The 21,215-nt window shown below is 39.8% G+C and overlaps 1 protein-coding gene across 1 annotated transcript in view; it reads right to left on the minus strand.

Moving 5' to 3' along the window:
* LOC134542960 (uncharacterized) overlaps positions 1–16,446 on the minus strand; it is a 31,193-nt gene extending 14,747 nt beyond the window's left edge. Inside the window, exon 1 of the mRNA XM_063387586.1 lies at positions 16,247–16,446. The gene's annotated coding sequence lies outside the window, so the exon portion shown is untranslated. The remainder of the gene's footprint in view (positions 1–16,246) is intronic.
* Positions 16,447–21,215: the final 4,769 nt, after the last annotated feature.

A 21,215-nucleotide genomic window follows, 5' to 3' on the forward strand; every position in this document is an offset into this window, starting at 1 on the left:
GCCCGTCTCCTCCTCCTCGCAACAACCCTCGAGATGCGACCTTGCCCGACTTTCCCGCGCCGCGCGACCGGCGTAGATATCTTCGGCCATCTCAGGGTAACTTCGACCATCTACAGGTGACGTCGGCCATCTACTGGAAACTTCTGCGGATATCTTCGGCCTTCTACGGTAAATTCGGCCTATTCCGGGTAACTTCAACCATCTACTGGAAACTTATGCGGGTATCTTCGGCCATCTACTGGTAAATTCGGCTATCTTTGGGAAACCTCGTTAATCTACGAGAAACTTTGGCCATATAGCGTAATTACAGTCATTTACGGGAAACTTTGGTAACTTCGGCCACCTACGGGTAACGTAGGTCATCTAGGGTAACTTAAGCCAACTTCGGGAAACTTCTGCCATCTACGGGAAACTTTGACCATCTGCGGGTAACGTTGGCCATCTAGATAAAGTCCCACCTAACAGATATCTAACCCGTCAATGACGGTTGCTACAAGAAGTAAACTAAATTTAATTATTCTCCTAGATACGGAACAAAAAACCATGGTGTATTTCATCCATTGATTTATGTATTGTAAATCTTTTAGACTTCGAGATTTAAGCAGCTTCTGAAAAACTATTTCTCTTTTTTAATTCCTATCTTATATTCTACTGAATCATTGTCTCCCTTCGTTCTAAAAATTTGTCTTATTTTTAAGTTTACTTTAACTTCCAGTTAAAAAAAAAAACATTTTTGGACCCTAAATAAAAATGTTTAATTTCATATTATTGATACTATATCTACTAATTTTCATTTAAAGTCCAAAATAGTGCGCTTTGTAAACCCTCATCTTTGATTATAGGTACTCTAAATATCTTTCCGCAAGTAGGTGAAGGTACTTTTGTCACGGCCGCAAGTTGTGGAGTACTGACCAAAACAATAAATTACTTTGTACTATTTTAATTCGTGTTCATCATTTGGCGACATGCATATGTCTACAATTGAATGACTTGTCACTGGATTGCTTGTTGTCTGACGCACCCTGAAGGATTAGAAGGTAATGATTACTTTGTTGTTTCCACAGCTGCCTCGCGAGTGACGTCAGCACGGCAGCCGGGAAGGACAGGCCGCTGGCGGTATTCCGAAGGAACGGCCGTGTACAGAGGAACTCTTTGTGACAACAAGGGCCGCTCTATCTTATCTGGGATTGCATGTTCGTGAACATTTCCCCCGGGAACGGACCGCACGGGGGAACGGGGAAATTGCCTGCAGGCACGGACAGCCAACTGCCAAGGCCGTTCCCGCCGCCTGTCTCCCCCCCCCCCCTTCACATCCGCCGACAGAAAGCGCAGTCGCCGTCTCTGCAGTAGAGGTGTAAAAGTAACGAAAAAATGTGTACCCGTATGTATTCGTTACTATAACAATTAGTACTCGTTACTTTCGTATCGTTACTCGTTACTAGAGGTGTAAAAGTAACGAAAAAATGTGTACCCGTATGTATTCGTTACTATAACAATTAGTACTCGTTACTTTCGTATCGTTACTCGTTACTAGAGGTGTAAAAGTAACGAAAAAATGTGTACCCGTATGTATTCGTTACTATAACAATTAGTACTCGTTACTTTCGTATCGTTACTCGTTACTAGAGGTGTAAAAGTAACGAAAAAATGTGTACCCGTATGTATTCGTTACTATAACAATTAGTACTCGTTACTTTCGTATCGTTACTCGTTACTAGAGGTGTAAAAGTAACGAAAAAATGTGTACCCGTATGTATTCGTTACTATAACAATTAGTACTCGTTACTTTCGTATCGTTACTCGTTACTAGAGGTGTAAAAGTAACGAAAAAATGTGTACCCGTATGTATTCGTTACTATAACAATTAGTACTCGTTACTTTCGTATCGTTACTCGTTACTTCTGATACCGCATGACATGGCACATGCTATGTTACGTAACAGCATCGAATCGAGTCGTATTTCGTACGCGTACGGTATGACGTCGCGTAAATAAAAATAAATCGAATATAAACAATTAAAAATATTTGATAATTAACAGCTTTTGTTAACCAAGAAACAATTAACTCTCATTAGAGCGGCTTTATTATAATATATGTTTTAAGATAAGAACATAAAACGTGAAAATACGCGATTATAAAAAACAAAAACATACATAGTTATAATTTGTAAAAAATACTTTCTTACGTTGTTTCTGTTCAAATCTAAAACTTGTCTACACACACAATACCTTTAATAAACAGTAAAAAACTTGGACGACGAATTTCCAAATTATACTTTTATTAATAAACAAACATCGTTCTTTGTAACGAATACGCGCGTGCATGCGTGAAACATACGAAAGATACGAGTAACGATATGCATTCGTGTGTAACGTTTCGTTACTCGTTACTAGATGCCGCACCCGTTACTCAGTAACGAATACATACGGTTTGCTACAGCTCTACTCTGCAGTCACCGGGAGCGAACGGCAATGTCTAGAGACCGGAAAAAAATTCTCGATTTGAATGACCTACAGGATAGTCTCCATGAGCCCTCCATGCACTCGGGAAAAATTACACATGCTCATTGGCTGCTGACTCGTGACACCTGTCAACTGGGATGCTCGTGACTCGTTACTTCTTTTTTTGAAGGTTTTTAATTGGACCAAATGTCTTTCAGATAAACTGTGGCCCAATCAGTCAAGCAGCAAAAAAGGCAGACGTATTTGGGTTCTAGTCTATCGCGAAATGAATCCGCGAATTTTTAAGGTCTCTAGCAATGTCTTATGGATGGAGACCGGAAAAATTCGCGGGTTCAATGACCTTCAGGATAGACTCCAATATCCTCTCCACACTCGGGTAAATACCAACTGTTCATTGGCTGCTGACTTGTGAGGTGTCTCGACTGGGTGGCCTGTGATTCGACACGTCTATGAGTGAGGGTCTCTAATTGGCCCTCAGTCCTCCAGATTAACAGTGAACCAATGACAGAAGCAGCACTAAGGTATAATTATTTGAATGTTAGCATAACACGAAATGAATCCGCGAATTTTTCAGCTCTCTACTAGTGGACTGCCAACGTATCTACGGGATGACGTCACAGAGCGTAACGCCAATTGAGACGTTTAGAGAGCAACGAAAAGCGCGACGATCACAAAAAGTCATGTTTGCACTACAGCACACTTGCGTACTAGCGCACATTCTTCACACCTCTCCCCGCGAAGTATCACTTCCAACGAGAGTTTCAGCCACACAACGGAGTTTTTTTTATATATTAGTTATTTTTTGAGAGTTCTTAAAGACGACGAGTGATAGGCACCGAAAAAAAATGTATTAGCTTTAAAAGTTCTTTGTCATAGCATTTTTTTTATATCGTGGTTGGCTGTTGAAAATTTAACCACATTAAGTGGGTATTGTCCAAAATTATTTTGTGGCTTTGATTTACTGTTTTTTTTAATCACTTCAAATAAATTTATGACATAAATATTACTATTTAAATTTTTTAATATAATTTAATTAAACCTAAGTACGAACTAAGAGCATGCAATCATGAGGTATGAAGTTTTGGATTAACCATTTGTATGTTACCCTTGTAAAACTCTTTGTCTTTAATATCTGATTCCTAATAAATAAATAAAAGTCTTTTATGACTCAAACTTCATTCGAAAAATTTATTTAAAACTATATACCTACTATTTCATACTCTCAACTCATGCTAGGTGTAAAATATTTAATTAGCCATAAGGTTCATAAAACTATTAAATTAGTTTTTTTATTAATACAACATTTTATAAACATTTATTAAAAAGCATGAGAAATATCATTAATTACAGAAGCAAAATAATTAAGGACACTACCAATATTAGGCATAATACATAATTTGATTGAGAACCTGCCAGCGACAGTGACTGTTTGTAACAAATAGTTACTCCTGCAAAACCTTCGCGGGCTCGGAATTCAAATCATTTCGCAGAATGACTAAAATTGTAATATATTATCAATAATCATTTGTTTACAGTCTCAGAAAATAACTAAAGGAATTTTTTTAATAATGAACGATAAAAAATTATTATAAACTAAAAAAAATGCATACAATAAGTCACCCTTTGTCTTTTATCTCTCCCCCCCCCCTTATATTTTATTAAAAACTATCCGTCGCTGTAGCGTTGTGTATTCAGCCACGAAAAGTGCATAATTATTGTTCAGTATACATAATGCTATGTAAAATAACTCGTATCCTTAGGCTAACTAATGTGGCTGAGGACGCCTTGAAGTCGACTCGTGGTTTGTTTGAGGACTATTCGCTCCGCTAACTTGAGAGATAAGATAAGATAAGATGTACCAACTGAAGATATCACGATGACACTGTTTCTGAGAAAAAGCATTTTGCTGCTCCCTGGGAAAAAAACTTGGTATCTATAAAACGAATATAAATTTACTATGGGCGCGGCTATTTCTAAGAATTGAAAGCAAACCCTTTGATTAAATAATGTAAAAAATTGGTTGTCTGTAAAGTCGGTTTACGGACGATAGTTTAACGTGACAACGTCATAACAAAACATTGATGAAATGATTGCAAATTTTTATAAATAAAATTGAATCATTTTTATTGAATTATCATTATTTTGTATGGATACAAAGAAGGAGTGAAATGAAATCTACAATTTAATTATAAAATTTACTTGTATTTGCACTCATTTATTCAAATAACTTATGTTTATTACTTTAACGAAGAGATTATTTTAACTATAACTTTAAGACATGTCTGCTATTTAACTTCTTCCAATCTGTGGACGATGATAGGAAAAGTAGGAAACGAATGGGAGTTTTTCAAGTTTAATGTGCCTCGAAAAAGTCAATTCGATGGTTGTTCCAATCGAGTGGAAGAGAGATAGATGCGGCGCAAGCGTACAATGAGCGTAACGGGACAATGTGCGTAACGGGGCAATGAGTCATCCTTTTTCGTGCGTGCAGCCGGCGTTCATCGATTTATTAGACGTTGTCAAGTCAAAAATAATAATTCTGTTTCCTGCTATTTTATTTTAAGGGCGGGAATGCTTCATGCTGAATAGGTCCGTTCTAAATGACACGGAAACGTGTGACCCGAAAGATTTCTATTTTATTTTTTACGCCCTGAACATCAAGATTATATATATTTCCCAAGATACTTAACGCGTCTTTTCGAACGGTTTTGTTTGTATATAACTTTGAGGAAACATCCCACAAAGCAGGACACTTTTTACAGTTTTATATAAAATTTAAAGTATCCTCAACCGCGGACGGCATGGCTTCCTAATATCGAAAGCGCAAGGAAAGACGCACGAAATCCCCGAGTAGTACGGATCGGCTTTCAACACTTTGTGCGCTGCGTTCACTCACCCCCGTTCACTCCGACGACGCATGCAACAACACGTTCGTCAGTTGCGTTCCTCCGTGCGCTAGACGCGTGCCTTTGACGCATGTAGAAACGCACCAGTGTGGACATACCTTACCGGCTGCAAAAAAAAAAGGTTTCACTTGAAGTGAAACTAAAAGCGTCGCAGCCCGGAGCAGGCGTGTAGCGCTGACACATGAGACCCCGGTGGCAGTTCTGGGAAAGGAAAATGTCGCTGTCTCAGGCGTTCCACGTCCGCTCGGTGGGCCGTGACGTCATCAGGGGGCGGTGTTGCCAGACGTACCCGAACTACTAATGTCTGTGTCTGGTACCCGACAAGTTACGCATATGTAGCTTTGAATATATATACTGTATAGAAGTCGCCAGCCCAGGTTAACATTTATAATACGGTTTTGAGGTAGTTGGTTAATTCACCGCCGCAATCGACACCATCTCTAGGGCATCGACTCGTGGTGGTCCCTAGCGGACTAGTGTCGAACTCTTCAAACACCCCTTCCCCCTCCTGTTGAACGAACTTGAGCTGCAGTGAATGATAGGTGGGGGGTGCGGGGAATGACAGCGGGCGACAGGGCTGCGCTCTAACGTGTAAATAACAACTAAGACGATACAGGGCGTTACGGCAGCGCACTGCAGCGGTGAAGTTCCCAAGCTGCTCATCATGCGCTTCTGAAAAAACGTAGAGTAAATCCTATCCACTCGCGACTTCTATACAGTATATATATTCAAAGTATGTAGGACCTGAAAAATTCGCGCGTTCAATGACCTCCAGGATAGACTCCACGATCCTCTACACACTCGGGCAAACGTCGCCTGTTCATTGGCTGCTGACTTGTGAGGCGTCTCAACTGGGTGGTCTGTGATTCGATACTGCTTTGACTGAGGGTCTATAATTGGCCCACAGTCCTCCAGGTTAACAGTGAACCAATGGCAGAAGTTACTTAAAGATACAATTATTTGCATTTCAGCATATCGCGAAATGAATCCACGAATTTTTCCGGTCTCTACGCAAACGTACCCGAATTCAGTAAAATGAAGATATAAAGTCGGTTTACGGACGATAATTTTACGTGATAACGTCAAAAGAAAACATTGATAAAAAATTGCATACATTTTAATTTTCAAATATTATTTACAGTTTTTGCAAATTTAATTTAAATAATTTGTTTAAATAATATCACGAACAATTAGTTAAAAAGCCCATCTTTTACATTATAGAAGTTTTCTCGCACCTAGGTTGGCCGGTTCTTGCACGCTCGGCTCAGGCGGAACGTGACAATTTTTCGTGCGTGCAGCCGGCGTTCATCGATTTATAAGACGTTATCACGTCAAAAAAATATTGAACTACATTCACTTGTCATGGAAAACCATTCAGGGTGGGGAAACAGACTTTGTCCTGGTCTTAACGCACGGGCAGTAAACATCCCTGCCAGCAGGCTCTCTGGAGAACCACAGCCAGTACCGAGTAAACAGTAAACGGCATCAATCGTAATGCAAGATCTTGCAACACTGCCGTCTCGTACAAGGAGTCACTCTGTAAACGAATCTTTTTATCAAGGAAAACAATTGGATACTTCTGTTCCCCCATCAGTAAACAAAGTGACGAAACAGGAAGTGAGATTGGCAGTCTTGAATGACTACGATCTACGATTGCAGCAACCAGTAGCCAATAAGTAGGGGGGCAGCATTTATGGTATTCCCGCGCCAGTTGTTTCTTCCTTGCGATTGGCTGCCGTCTGAGAGAGAAGCCATTGCCCCCACATTCGATTACGGGCCCATGACTCAGGATCTGAGACGTCCCCCCCCCCCCCCCATACCACCACACACACACACAATTTTGCAGTCACATGCTACATTATAATTGCATGGTTATTTCTTACCTACACTCTTTTGACGTGATAACGTCTTATAAATCGATGAACGCCGGCTGCACGCACGAAATAGCATGATTCATTGTCACGTTCCGCCTGAGCCAAGCGTGCAAGAACCGGCCAACAACCGTGCGAGAAAATCTTCTATAATATTAAACAGGTTAAGGCGGGCTTTTTAAAAGCAGCAATTTAAAAAAAATTGATATGACGTTAAAAGGTAAAATTATCGTCCGTAAACCGACTTTACAGACAACCCCCTTTTTAGATAGTTATTTAGCCTGAAAATGCAGGGTAAAATTATAGTTACTAATTTATAAGTCCAAACTAAGCTTTATTTATATAAATTATTTTACTTTAAAATAACCACAGCGAGTATTTATATATTTATTTCACTGAGATAAAAATGAAATTTTTTTACAGAAAAATAAAATTAGGCTGGGCCCGGGCCCTGGACCCAGGGGTCAACTCAGCCCCCCCCCCCCCCTTACCTGTGGGAGCCATGAGAAAAGCTATTGCTTTATTTGACCGGGCCGTTCAGGACGCGTTTGATTCCGCGCTGAATCACTGTGATTGGTGTGCCGGCAATAGTCATGTACCTGTAAGAAGCTTGACCAATCATGGAACACAGACGACGCAACACCGTTTTAATTCTCAGCCAGTCTAGAATATATTTTTTTTTCGCGAAAAATGCAAGCCTCCTACCTATAAGTTTTTTCTTTGGACACAACTCGATGACTGCGTTGTCACGCAGAAGTGTCGCCAGACATTCAAAGTAGTAAATAACTAGAGACCGGAAAAATTTGCGGATTCATTTCGTGATAGGCTGAAATTCAAACATGTGTATAATTCTGCTGGTTCTGCTATTGGATCGCGGTTTAACTGGAGCTCTCTGGGCCAATGAGAGACTATCGACCAAAGAAGCGTCGAATCACAAGCTACCCAGTGGAGACGGCTCACAATTTAGTAACCAATGAACACGCGTGTTCACTTGAGATGTGCAGAGAATAATGGAGGCTATCCTAGAGGTCATTGAATCCGCGAATTTTTCTGCCCCTATAAATAACTAAAGATATTTGCTTCGGTGCAGGAAGACACGTCAATAAAAACGTTTACTACACTAAATAATAACACAAAGATTTTTATTTATCGCTCATGCTTTGGTAATAAACAATAATTTGAAAACAATCCAATAACCCGTGAAAAATTTCATGGCATTACTATTCAAAGGTCGCTTCATATCCAAATGGGTCGTTTTAAAAATCGCCATCTTACCAAAACGATGCATTTATCCTAACAGGTAATACGTAGGGACTAGAAAAATTCGCGTTTTCAGTTACCTCTAGGGTAGACTCCACAGTCCTCTAAATTCTCGGGCAAATGTCACGTGTTAATTAGTTGCCGTGTGATGCCACGTCTCAACCGGGTTGACTTTGAGTCGACACTTCTTCGGTTGAGCTTTTCCAGAGACCTCCGTACAAACTGTGAGCCAATGGCAGAAGCAGCTAAAAGGTAACGGTATTAGAATCTTAGCCAACAGCTGGACTCGAATGATGCGTCTCATCAGTCCGTCAGTCACGTCACATTCAGCCAATCAGGTGGCCCGAAAATTTTCATCCGGCCGTCAAAACAAAATAACATATAACAAAATAATATATATTACACTCAGAGCGCAATCTAATCCGTTCGAATTGTTTGTAAATCTTATAATTTTTAAATTTTTATCTAAAAATTTTGTTGATAATATGGGGAGTTGAAAAAAAACAAGTGTAGAATTTTTTAAAAAAATTATAATTTTGTGCCATGTACACAATCAAATTCGTTCTAATTTATTTTAAAACTTTGAATTATTATCTACAAATTTTGTGTAAAATAATTTTTATATTACCTAATATGACTGCAAGGGGTGGAATAAATATATAACTCCCTTAGTAGGCACAGTATCAAAACCGTTCAAATTGTTTGTAAAACTTATAATTTTATTTTAAAATTTTGTTTGAATAATTTTTGATAATACAAACCATTATTGCAAGGGGTTGAAAAAACCTGGGGTTGGAATAAGAAAATAAATAAAACTTCCCTATCCGATACACTATCCAACCCATTCTTATTTTTGTTTAACCGTCTAAATACTGACTTAAACTATTGTTAAAATGAATTTTTGTTTACCCAGCCATTGCTGGGAAATAACAATGTTTGAGGGTAAAAATTATTCATTACTTTTTTTAATAGTATACTATCATATCCGTTATAATTTATTGTATCAACCCAGATTTCATATACAAATTTGGCTGAAACCATTTTTATTAAGCGAATTATTACCGTAAAACCATGGGTTGAAATTTAAAAAAAAAATAAAAACTAACGTACTAACAAATTCTTTTGAATTTTTAAAAATCATCTTAATATTATCTCAAACCTTGGTGCAAAGCAAATTTTTATACGACCACGTTATTAGTGCAACGGATGAAAAATAGTGTTTGAAGGTCAAAATAAATAAATAATTACCTTAGTTGGCATATAATATGAAATTCGTTGTAGGTTATTCAATGCTGCGTTGTAAACTATTCAATGCTGGATGATACATCGAGTTAAAAATATTCGTAATATTTTTGCTGCATGGAAAATGAGCAAATATTTAATCGATCAATTTATAATATTGGAGAACCTAAATATGTTTTGTACTCTACGTTCTTAAAAAGTCCAAAAAGTTTATAGAAATTTCCAAAATATTTTCAGAATAAATAGGTACTTCGAAATCTACATACGCCTGTAATCTGTTCCGAAAGGTTTTTTTTTTTTTTTAATATTTGAAACAAAATATATCATTTTGACTATTTTTGTTGTTGTTCCGTATTAAAAAAAATAATACTCTTAAACTTAATACCTAGGGACCTGAAAAATTCGCGCGTTCAGTGACCTCCAGGATAGACTCCACGATCCTGTGCATACTCGGGCAAAAGTCACCTGTTCATTGGCTGCTGACTTGTGAGGCGTCTCAATTTGGAGACTCGTGATTCGATACGGCTTTGACTGAGGGTCTATAATTGGCCCACAGTCCTCCAGGTTAACAGTGAACCAATAGCAGAAGTTGCATAAAGGTACAATTATTTGCATTTCAGCATATCGCGAAATGAATCCGCGAATTTTTCAGGTCTCTAGTTATGGCTAGAGACCTGCAAAATTCGCGGTTTCTACGGCCTTCAGGATAGACTGCACATACCCCTGTACACTCGGGCAAATAACGCAAGTTCATTGGCTGCCGACTTGTAAGTCATCTCAGCTGGTTTGTCTGTGATTCGATCCTTCTTTGGTTGAGGATTTATAACTTGTTGATATTCGTCCAGATGAACAGTAAGCCAATAGCAAAATTATCTAAGAGGTATGTGTGTTTGAATTCTAGCCTATCACCGAATGAATCCGCGAATTTTGCAGGTGTCTAGTTATGGCATTGAGTCTTCCTCGCTCTGTGGTCTCCTGGCCGCTGGGTCCGCGACATGCACACATGTGGAGGTCTGGGACCATGAACCACTTCAGCCTCGTCAAGCCCCTGTGGTCGTCTCGGCCCGTCTGCTCGCTGACGGACCAATAGGCACGCAGCAGCCTCGCGACACGCCCCAGATGAATCGGGGACGTCTAGACGGAGATGACAGCGGGCGGAGTGAGGGGGGAGGGGTTCGTGACACGAGCCAGAGACGGAGATGACGTGGACGAACTGGGAGGTACTGCCCCCTTTTTTTTTTGCTCAAGTGAAACCAACGGGGGCGCAATTGAGCAGGCGGAAAATGACCACTAAAGAAAATCTGCGCGGTTGAGAAATGTCAACATAAGAAATTTAAGTTATACAAATATAAAGAAACCACAGAAATTTGTTAAATTTAGTAATTAAAATAAAGACGTAATTTTACAAACATCCTGAGTTCAGAATATTTTAGAATATTGTATTTGACGGAGTAACGCATTGAAGTGAAGCATAACTGCAAAATAATATAATTTGAGATAATTTTTGACAATGATTAATTATCTTAGCTGCCATGTGCACACTTACAGATACACTTTCTTTTTACACTTACAGATACACTTTCTTTTTTTGCAATTGAAACCAGTTACATGCACGAATACACATTATATATATATATATATATATATATATATATATAATGTGTATTCGTGCATGTAACGTGTATGCAAAAAAAGAAAGTGTATCTGTAAGTGTGCACATGGCAGCTAAGATAATTAATCATTGTCAAAAATTATCTCAAATTATATTATTTTGCAGTTATGCTTCACTTCAATATATATATATATCCTCCCTTAACATGCCTCACACCCGCATACATTAGAAACACGGTTCTTTTTTGACGTCCCTCCAAAATATGCCGCCCGTGAACTCCGAGCGACAAAGTCGCGGCGACTTGGCCCTGCGACTCTCTTGTCGTGTCGCTTGGTCGCGGCTTGTCGCAGGGACGCACATCTGTCGCTGCGACCCCCTCCACTGGCTGGCTTGACGGCGGCCCACGCGGGACTCGACAGCCACTATCGGCGGGCAGCGCTGGCTGTCACCCCGCCTGCGGTGAGTCAGCAGCGACCCGGTGAGCAAAGGTCCAGTGTCGTCACTACGTCCAGATTAGATAGCAATTTTTTTTATTGTTCTTGTTTGTGCAACTGACATCTTGGAAACGCTTAACCTCTGCTGATACTACACTGTACATTTTTTTTTTTTTAATGGAACATAGATATTCATGCAAAATTACAGATGTTTGTAAATTTGTACATTTACACGAAAACAACTGTATCACTTTAAAAATATTGTTCGCAGTAATACTTACTTGGGCACAATTTTTGCTTTGCCTTGTCCCAGTGCCTCCAATAGTTTTTAGATGCTCGATTTTCTTTTCCATGGTTTAAAAAATTATGCTTGAATGAAACATAAATTAAACCATAAAATTATACACAATTTTCGCAAGAAATACTCCATAAACGTAGCCATGTGTTGTACAAAGTTACAATATATTTCTTGCAGTATTACAAACTATTTATTTGGCAACTGGTTTCCAAAGAAATCTTTTTTTTCTTAATTAAAGTGCATATTTATTTTTCTGTGTATACTTGCACAAATCATCAATGGTATTACTAGGGACTGCAAAATTTGCGTTATTATTTTGAGAGACGCTGGAATGCATTCCAGTATACATTTGAACTGCGTTTTCATTGGACCACGGGTATAGATCAACTCACTCTTAAGACGGGGTTCATATTCGTCATGGAAGCATTTCTTGAAAACGAGCGTTGCTTTTAATCGTTCTTAAATTATCAAGCTATAGTCATTGCAACGATTATTACTTGTTGCCAACTTTGAGGTGATGCTTCATCAAGTACTTATTCCTTAAGGGCCCCGCCCACCTAGACCTAAGGCACACACATGGTGTGCGGAGCTTCAGGAAAAAACAACGCTTCAGGAAGCACAGTGGCTATTGAGTCCATCACCGCCGACACATTGCAAAACAAGTGTTGGACGAGTTTGAATACCGCCTCGATGTTTGCCGCATTAACTCGAGGAGCGCATATGGAGTCATTGTTACTTGGGGGGGAGGGGGGGGGGGGGAAACACTTTCAGAGATTCTCTATTGACTGAAAAAAATGTTTCAGTTAAATCCGCCGCACCGTTTAGTATTTTTATGATTTTTTTTTTTAGTGTACAAATAATTTTTGATCATCCTGTATGTAGCACGCTCCTCTTAGTTCATTTGTATAGTTCATTTTTATTTGGTGATGGATAAATTTTCGTCATTTTGCGAATATGTTAAGGAGCTTTCCATGCTATCGTCCTTATGCGTTTATCATCAATGTTTTTACGATCTCCAAAGTAATCATCACTATCATCCTCCTCCTTGACATTATCATAGTCATTAGTCGTTATCTTCATAAGTATTAGTCCTCTAATTTACACTTAATTTATCGCAACGCTTCCATCTTTCAGCCAGGCCTGAGCAATAGAAGTGGTTTATGGGCCAGGCCTGTGCAACGAAGTGGTCTATGAGCCATGCCGGTGCAGCGAAGTGATTTATGAGACAGGTCTGTGCAACGAAGTGTTTTATGAGCCACGCCGGAGCAGCGAAGTGGTTTATGAGCCAGGCCTGAACAAGCGAAGTGGTTTATGAGCCAGGTCTGTTAAACGAAGTAGTTTATGAGTCATGCCGTAGCAGCGAAGTACCTTCTGAGCCAGGCCCGAGCAGCGAAGTGGTTTTATGAGCCAAGGCCGTAGCAGCGAAGTGGCTCATGAGCCAGGCCCGAGCAGCGAAGGACGACCCTGGCTCGCGCACTCACCTCTGGGTGGGGCTGACCACGTGACACCGCGCGCTAATTCACATTCCTCGCGCGCGCCCACGACCCAGGCTCGTGGATCCTCCGGCAGCAGAGGCGAGGGCTCTGAGCTCTGCTTCTTCGCCCGAGCCACAAGTTACCATCAGCCAACCCCCTCCCCTCCCTTCTAACCCCCCACCACCCCCAGCGAACCACACAACACAGACACACAGACGTAGCAGACATAATTTGTTTTGCATCCGTGTTCTGCACACTACTTGTATTATTGCAGGGTTGGAAAAAACCTGTTTTTTTTTTTGTTTAAACAGCTGTTTTTATTACGTTAATTATTTTTTTGGTTCTCACCATGTTCATATGAAATTCATACAACTTCTCCCGCTTTCTGCCACTCATGCTGAAACCAGAAAAGTCAATGACATCAAAGAACTGAAGTCCGGCAAATCTGCACATCTGACTGGGACTTGACCACTGGAAGGATATTTCCCCCCCCCCCTCCACAGGAGGAGGGTTCTCCATGGAATGGTTGCTCCCGACAGAATAGGGATTTACGGTGCATTTGGGGGATTTCCCACAGAATTAAATTTTTTAAAGTAATAAATTTATTTTATTTTACATGTAGCCCACATTTCAGTCACTTTCATGAGCGTATCAGCTCAAAACGGAATAGGAGGGGGGAGAGATGCAGGAACGTTTCGGAATTGAACCTATTTCATGGATGATGCCTCGTCTAAATTTCGTAATTAGTTTCTTTCAAAGCGTTAAAATACCAACAACTAAAGTGTTGATAATTTTTTTCATAACTATGTTATTTAAATATGTTTATTATTTTTCCTTACATTTAGGAAAGTAGCCACTTTCTCCCCCCCCCCCCTTTTTCCCAACACACATTTCACATTTTTTGTACCCTCTCCAAAACCTTTAGATTACGCACCTGGTCACTTGATCACTATTAAGACGCGAGACTTATAAAAAACACTACATCCAAACGATTATAAATTGCCATAAACAGATTTATCATTTTTTATCTACAAACACATGTACTTACTGGATACATAAAAAAACTTTTGTCATAGTAGCCACTGAAAGAAAGTCCCATAGTTGCACAGAGCTTGAAGAAACACAGCTCATCAATGCAGAGCCTGGCGCTTAGAGGCGATATCTGAGAAGCTGCATCAGCGAGAGTCGCACTTACGTCGCTCCCAGCTGGAGTTGAATTAGAGTTTATCCAGGGGTGCCCACAAGGGGGGGGTAACGACGCAGACTGCGTCATTAAAATTTCAGGGAGGGGGGGGGGTTAAAAGACGAGAAAAATGTATATATTATTTACATAATTATAGCTTATAATGTGAAAATACGTTTCTGGTGCTTTGATAATTGAAAGGGATCTTGTAAATCAAATTGGCCACCCCGCACTTTCCTCAACAAAAGCAGTTTGGCATCTGTCGGTTCAGGATGGAAATATTACCTGATATGACCAAAATTATTATTAGAAAATCAGTTTTAATTAATGCAAAATGTGATAAAATATAATACTAAAAAAGTATAATATTATAAAATAATTGAGTAAATCATTGAGAAAATGGCATAAAAAATTTCGGGGGGGGGGGGCGCATCAATAGGTTAGGGGGGGGGGGGGTGAGTCATAGTGTTTGGGGGGGGTGGGCACCTCTGGTTTATCAACTCAATGCTTTAGTTGGTTTTAATGTTTTTTTAGACATCGAAAATACCTAATTATTCTCGGGTCAGTTCAATGAATGCTTACGATCAAATTTACGATAGAATCGGTCATTATACGAGGCAGTAAAATCTTTGATTTTTTTTTTCCCCTCTAATACGATATCATTAACTAAAAATAGCCATTAACCAGCACATTAAGTTAGAAGATAGTAAAAATTTAACTTCATTTTCACATTAATGTCAGTAATTTTAACAGAAGAGGCGAACTGCCGTGGAGTCTCGTGGAACCAACCAGTCTTGACCTGGTTCATGTCACCGAGGCATTCATTAGTTACTTGAAGCGGCGGTGTGTGGGGGGCGATAGCATGGGCATTCGCATGGTGGGGATGGGGGGAAAGGGGGAGATCTCCAAATCATAAATAAATCTATCATTGCCGTCAGAAAATGGAAAGAATTTGAAAGCAGAGGGCAAAATTGTAATATATAAACCTCCCCCCCCCTTTTTTTCTTTTCCGTCAAAAACAACTACAACTAAAACAAAAGAAAACCTTGAGATAAACAAATAATTATTAACTCCAGTACGCACCTTACCTTTGAAGACACGTCAGTATTTACCCAATTATATTTTTTGCACTATTGTAATATATATATAAAAATTATTATTATTAAAAAAATAGATATACTCTTAATAATACATAGTTATTAAAATTTATTAAAATAAGCCTCATAAGGTACTTTTATTATAGACATTTTCGTACTTCCCATCTAACCACAAGGAAAAAAAACCTCTGGTATTCCGCCCCAAGTTTCGAAGCTAGTCGCACCACTGGTGTTATGGGTGATTGAATGAGGAGTTACTACGCCTAAGGGGAAGGGGGAAGGTGAGAGAGAGTGAGAGAGATGGAAAGGCCACTAGAGGGCGTGAATCACGCTACCGCGACACTCCTCGCGTGAATGGCGCCTGTTATTTTCGAAAAAAAAGAATGGCGTGGCTGACGTCACTCACCGGAATGCGACAGGGTGACGGGGGGGGGGGGCGGGGGGGATCCGCGCGCCAACGGTCGCGGAGTTCCTCGCTCCTCTTCCGTAACCGCCGACAATAATATTTAAAAAAAAAAGAACACGCTTCCCCTCCGCGCAACCGCCTCCGCATGCGGGCACGCGAGCCGCCAGCCGCGAACAGAAGACGATCGCGCGACCGGCCGAGTCGAGGTTCGCCGGCGAACTGGCCGGACTCTGCCGCGCGGCCCAGGGCTGCCAACCCGCGAGGTGACGACACGCAGATAGGCGCCTCGCTGACACGTGCAGTACCTGGGACCCGGCGCGCCAATACCAACGTCCCCGACGTCCGGCACCGACCATTCCCGCCTGGGCCAGTTCCGTCAAGCGCCATTATTTGATCTACAACTTTTCAAACAACAGAATCAAATTAAAAATTGGTTGTCTGTAAAGTCGGTTTACGGACGATAGTTTAACGTGACAACGTCATAACAAAACATTGATGAAATTATTGCAAACTTTTATGAATAAAATTGAATCATTTTTATTGAATTATCACTATTTTGTATGGATACAAAGAAGGTGTGAAATGAAATCTACAGTTTAATTGATAAATTTACTTTTACTTGCACTCATTCATTCAAATATATTTATTACTTTAACGAAGAGATTATTTTAACTATAACTTTTATACATGTTTGCTATTTAACTTCTTCCAATCTGTGTTATTCTGTTAAGGATACGACAATGATAGGAAAAATAGGAAACGAATGGGAGTGTTTCAAGTTTAATGTGCCTCGAAAAAGTCAAATCGATGGTTGTTCCAATCGAGTGGAAGAGAGATAGATGCGGCGCAAGCGTACAATGAGCGTAATGGGACACAGCGTAAGACGACAATGTGCGTTACGGGACACGTTTTCGTGCGTGCAGCCGACGTTCATCGAATTATTAGACGTTGTGCCGTCAAAAAAAAAATCTGAAACTTAACTTGGGCCCCGGGATTCTGCTCCCCCACCCCCCCCTTCCCACAACCGACCATAGCTACGAATGTCAGGGCTCGAGTTCGCTTAGTAGGCTAGTCCGTGCATACATCGTTGGTGCCGGACCATCGGGTGCTCCACACCGCTGGATGCCGAACTGTCGAAAGTCTACTTCAAATGTTTATTTAGCTATCTGATTTAAGGGGAAAAAAAAATTCTAAGCTAGTCTTTTTTGTGCTCGCCAGTGATGTATAAATACCTAACCAAGGTAACGAACGAGCAAACCCATTTGTTCTCAAGTTGTCCATGTTGCAAATAATCTTATAATACGGAACTCGGACAGAAAAATTAAAGTTGAATTATTTTAAAATAAGGACCAGCGTGGTAGATAAAACGATAAATAAAATAGTCATTTTTCAAATTCCAAAATATCTGGATGCGAATCTCACACCTAATTTCTGCGCTCGCCGATATAATTCGCTGCCTGAATCGTAAACGTTGCTTGCAACCATCATGCACAGATAGCAAACAGCAGCACGAAAAAAACAGGAAATTTTAAACTATTATAAACAGCTCCGATGAAACCCCGGCTTTGGATCATATTTTTGACAAGAAATTTTATTTTATAGATACGGTTGGTAAATTATAAGTTCAATAAAATTATTTTTTTAATAAATACTCAGTATTCAATATTATTATAAACACATGTATAAAATTAATTATTTAATTCAGTAAAATAATCTATATAAATTTTAATTATTAAAATAAAATCATTAAATATGCTGAATGTTTATTCTTTTTATTAATTTCAGTTGTTTATTAAAACATAATGTTATAATTTATAATTTACAATGTAAATAAATTATACATACGGGACATCCTGTCAATTTTACGCGCGTATTGTAGAAATTCGTTCTCATAAAAAAAAATTTAAAACGCGCCTAAATTCGCTTATTTAAATACATTTGCAAAAATGTATAAATGCAATTTCTTTCATTAATATTCACAATAAATATTTTTTTAAAGATATTTGCCAGTTTAAGATTTAAAAGCACGTTTAATTTTTTTATTATAATGTAGCCTTTTCTTCGTTGTGTGAAAATTTCGTTGTAAGGATGCGCGCGCATCGTAAAAATTAAAATTCCACTTTCACAATGCCCTCTAGAAGTATGACTTCAAAAATAATGGCAGCGTTTGTTTACTAGACGACTAGTTCTTGAAGTGTAAAAATGTCTGGTTTGGCAGAACTGGCTGGGCTCGGAGTATTCCGCGAGCGAGGCAGATAACCTCCCCCCTCCCCCTCCTAAGAATGTGGGACCGCAGGCAATTACTCTCGTTGCCCTGACTCGCGTCAGCCTCCGAAAGCACGCAGGTGACACAACGTCGCCGCTCGCTCGGAACAAGAAGGGGGGAGGAGAAGAGGAACTGGCCGTGTATCATCCGTGCCGCGTATCTCGGACCTTTTGGATACTACGCGACTAGCGAACATCGCCTCTTCGCAGACCTGATACGGGATTCGGAAGTGAAGTTTAATGATTATAGAGACATGCAAAATTCGCGGATTCATTTCGCGATAGGCTAGCATCAAAACCACTATACCTTCGTACCGCTTTTGCGATTGGCCCACATTTTATCCGGGTAACTGTGAGCCAATGGGAAACACTAAACCAAGAAAGTGCCGAATTACGGACAGCCTAGTTGAGACGTCTCACGCGTCAGTAGCCAATGAACAGGTGTCATTTCCGCGAGTATTTAAAGGACTTTGGAGTCTATCCTAGAGGACAATGAATCCGCGAATTTTGCAGTTCTCATTCATTAATAATGAATTTTATATATATATATATATATATATATATAATTTTTGTGTAACCTCCGCGTGAGTTAGAAATGAAACTTCGCATTTCAATAATCCACTTTAACTTGGGTGAGAATCCGTAGGATTCGCAAGTTATTGGCCCACGGGAAATTCGCTTGGTAAAGAAGAAGGGGGAAAGAGGGAAAAGCAGGCTGCCCGAGAGTTTTGGGCTTTGGGTTTCAAACCGACACAAGTCATATCGCTGGATTGGGGTACTTGTATGTATGTTGTATGCATGCAATAGGCAGAAAAAAAACTTTATACAGAAAGTTAATAATGTTCGCAGGCTTTCACGGCCATTTTCTGAAGTAGCTTGGCCTCTGGGTTGTAGCCGTGTCCTTGGCGAATAATTCACCAACCTAGTAGGTAACTGCTCCCTGATGATGGCGACTTCAATGTCGACCGAAACGTCGGTGAATTATTCGCCAAGGACACGGCTACAACCTAGGAGCCAAGCTACTTTATACAGAAAGTTTTCCGTAAAACTTACTTTTTGACATTTACGTTCATCAGTCACAGTTTTGAGAGCGCCCTCGGTGAGCGTTGGGGGGGGGGGGGGGGGGTAGGCGTGCCCCCTGAAATGACTAGAGACCTGCGAAATTCGCGGATTCGATGGCCTTCAGGATAGACTGCACATACCCCTGTAAGCTACGGCTAAATAACGCAAGTTCATTGGCTGCCGACTTGTAAGTCGTCTCAGCTGGTTTGTCTGTAATTCGATCCTTCTTCGGTTGAGGGTTTATAACTGGTTGAGATTCGTCCAGATGAACAGTAAGCCAATAGCAAAATCATCTAAGAGGTATATGTGTTTGAATACTAGCCTATCACCGAATGAATCAGCGAATTTTGCAGGTCTCTAACAATGACACACCATACACCATCACGTGTAGGGAATGTGCGGTCGGGTGACGGCTGAGTGTCCCCCACCCGTGTGTCGGCAGCGTAACGGGGAAACGCAACCCCGTGGCGTCGCTTCACTATCGCTCGCCCGGGAGTGGGGCGCTCAACGTCACACCCCCTCCTCTCCTCTCCGCCATCGAGCGCTCCAGTCCTGGGCGTCGCACTCCTCGTTACGCTACGGGGTGGGTCATCGCCCTGAATTCTCCTACCAGCTGTTAAGAAGTTACACATTAAAAAAAAAAATTGGTTGTCTGTAAAGTCGGTTTACGGACGATAGTTTAACGTGACAACGTCATAACAAAACATTGATGAAATGATTGCATACTTTCATGAATAAAATTGAATCATTTTAATTTTAATATAAAAAGAATAAATACTTGAAATTATACTAGTAATCAGATTTTTAAAATGCAAGAATAATTAACCTTCATTGCCGAAATTGTTGTTGTAATAAGCAATGAAAACCACATTAACTTTTCGTTTAAATATAATTATAAACAAGTTTTCATATAAATAAACTGTAATCAAATATCTAACATAACCTATTATTACTGCACTCGCCGACATATGCTACTTTTTTTAATAATATAAGAATACATACAGCGTAACGGGACAATGTGCGCAACGGGACACAGCGTAACGGAAAAATGTGCGTAACGGGACACTTTTTCGTGCGTGCAGCCGGCGTTCATCGATTTATTAGACATTGTCACGTTAAAAAATTTCGAGATTTTAAAACAATGACATTATTGCAAGTAGGGCCATGAGAAATGTATTTTCGCGTTTGTGTTACGCAACCTGACGCTTTTAAATCTCATAATGTGCGAGTAGCAGAACAAAAAATATTGCTTTGCCAGTAAGTGTCTTGTGCGTATAAGTGACGGTGGTTTTGATATGCGTGTCACTATCGCCCTTATTGCTTCCTACGTGAAACAGTTTTCTAATACCAGACTTTTTAAAAAGCATTTCGTTTAAAAAATTAATTAATTAATTAAAACTCCGTTGAATTTCTTATTTTGCGTGATTAACAGTGATAGTATAATTTTAACTAATTGAAAACCTACCCACACGAAATATGACTTCTGACGCCAAAAAGAAAAAGTTCTATCAGCTACTTTAAATTATATCTCAGATAAATTTATTATACTTTTCATAAAGTGTAAATATTTAAAAAAAATGATAGTTACGACAGTAAAGCACTTGTAAATTCTAACTTCACATTAAGGATTTTATTAACATTA

Source organism: Bacillus rossius (genome assembly GCF_032445375.1).
Source record: "Bacillus rossius redtenbacheri isolate Brsri chromosome 9 unlocalized genomic scaffold, Brsri_v3 Brsri_v3_scf9_2, whole genome shotgun sequence".
Classification (NCBI taxonomy): Eukaryota; Metazoa; Arthropoda; class Insecta; order Phasmatodea; family Bacillidae; genus Bacillus; species Bacillus rossius.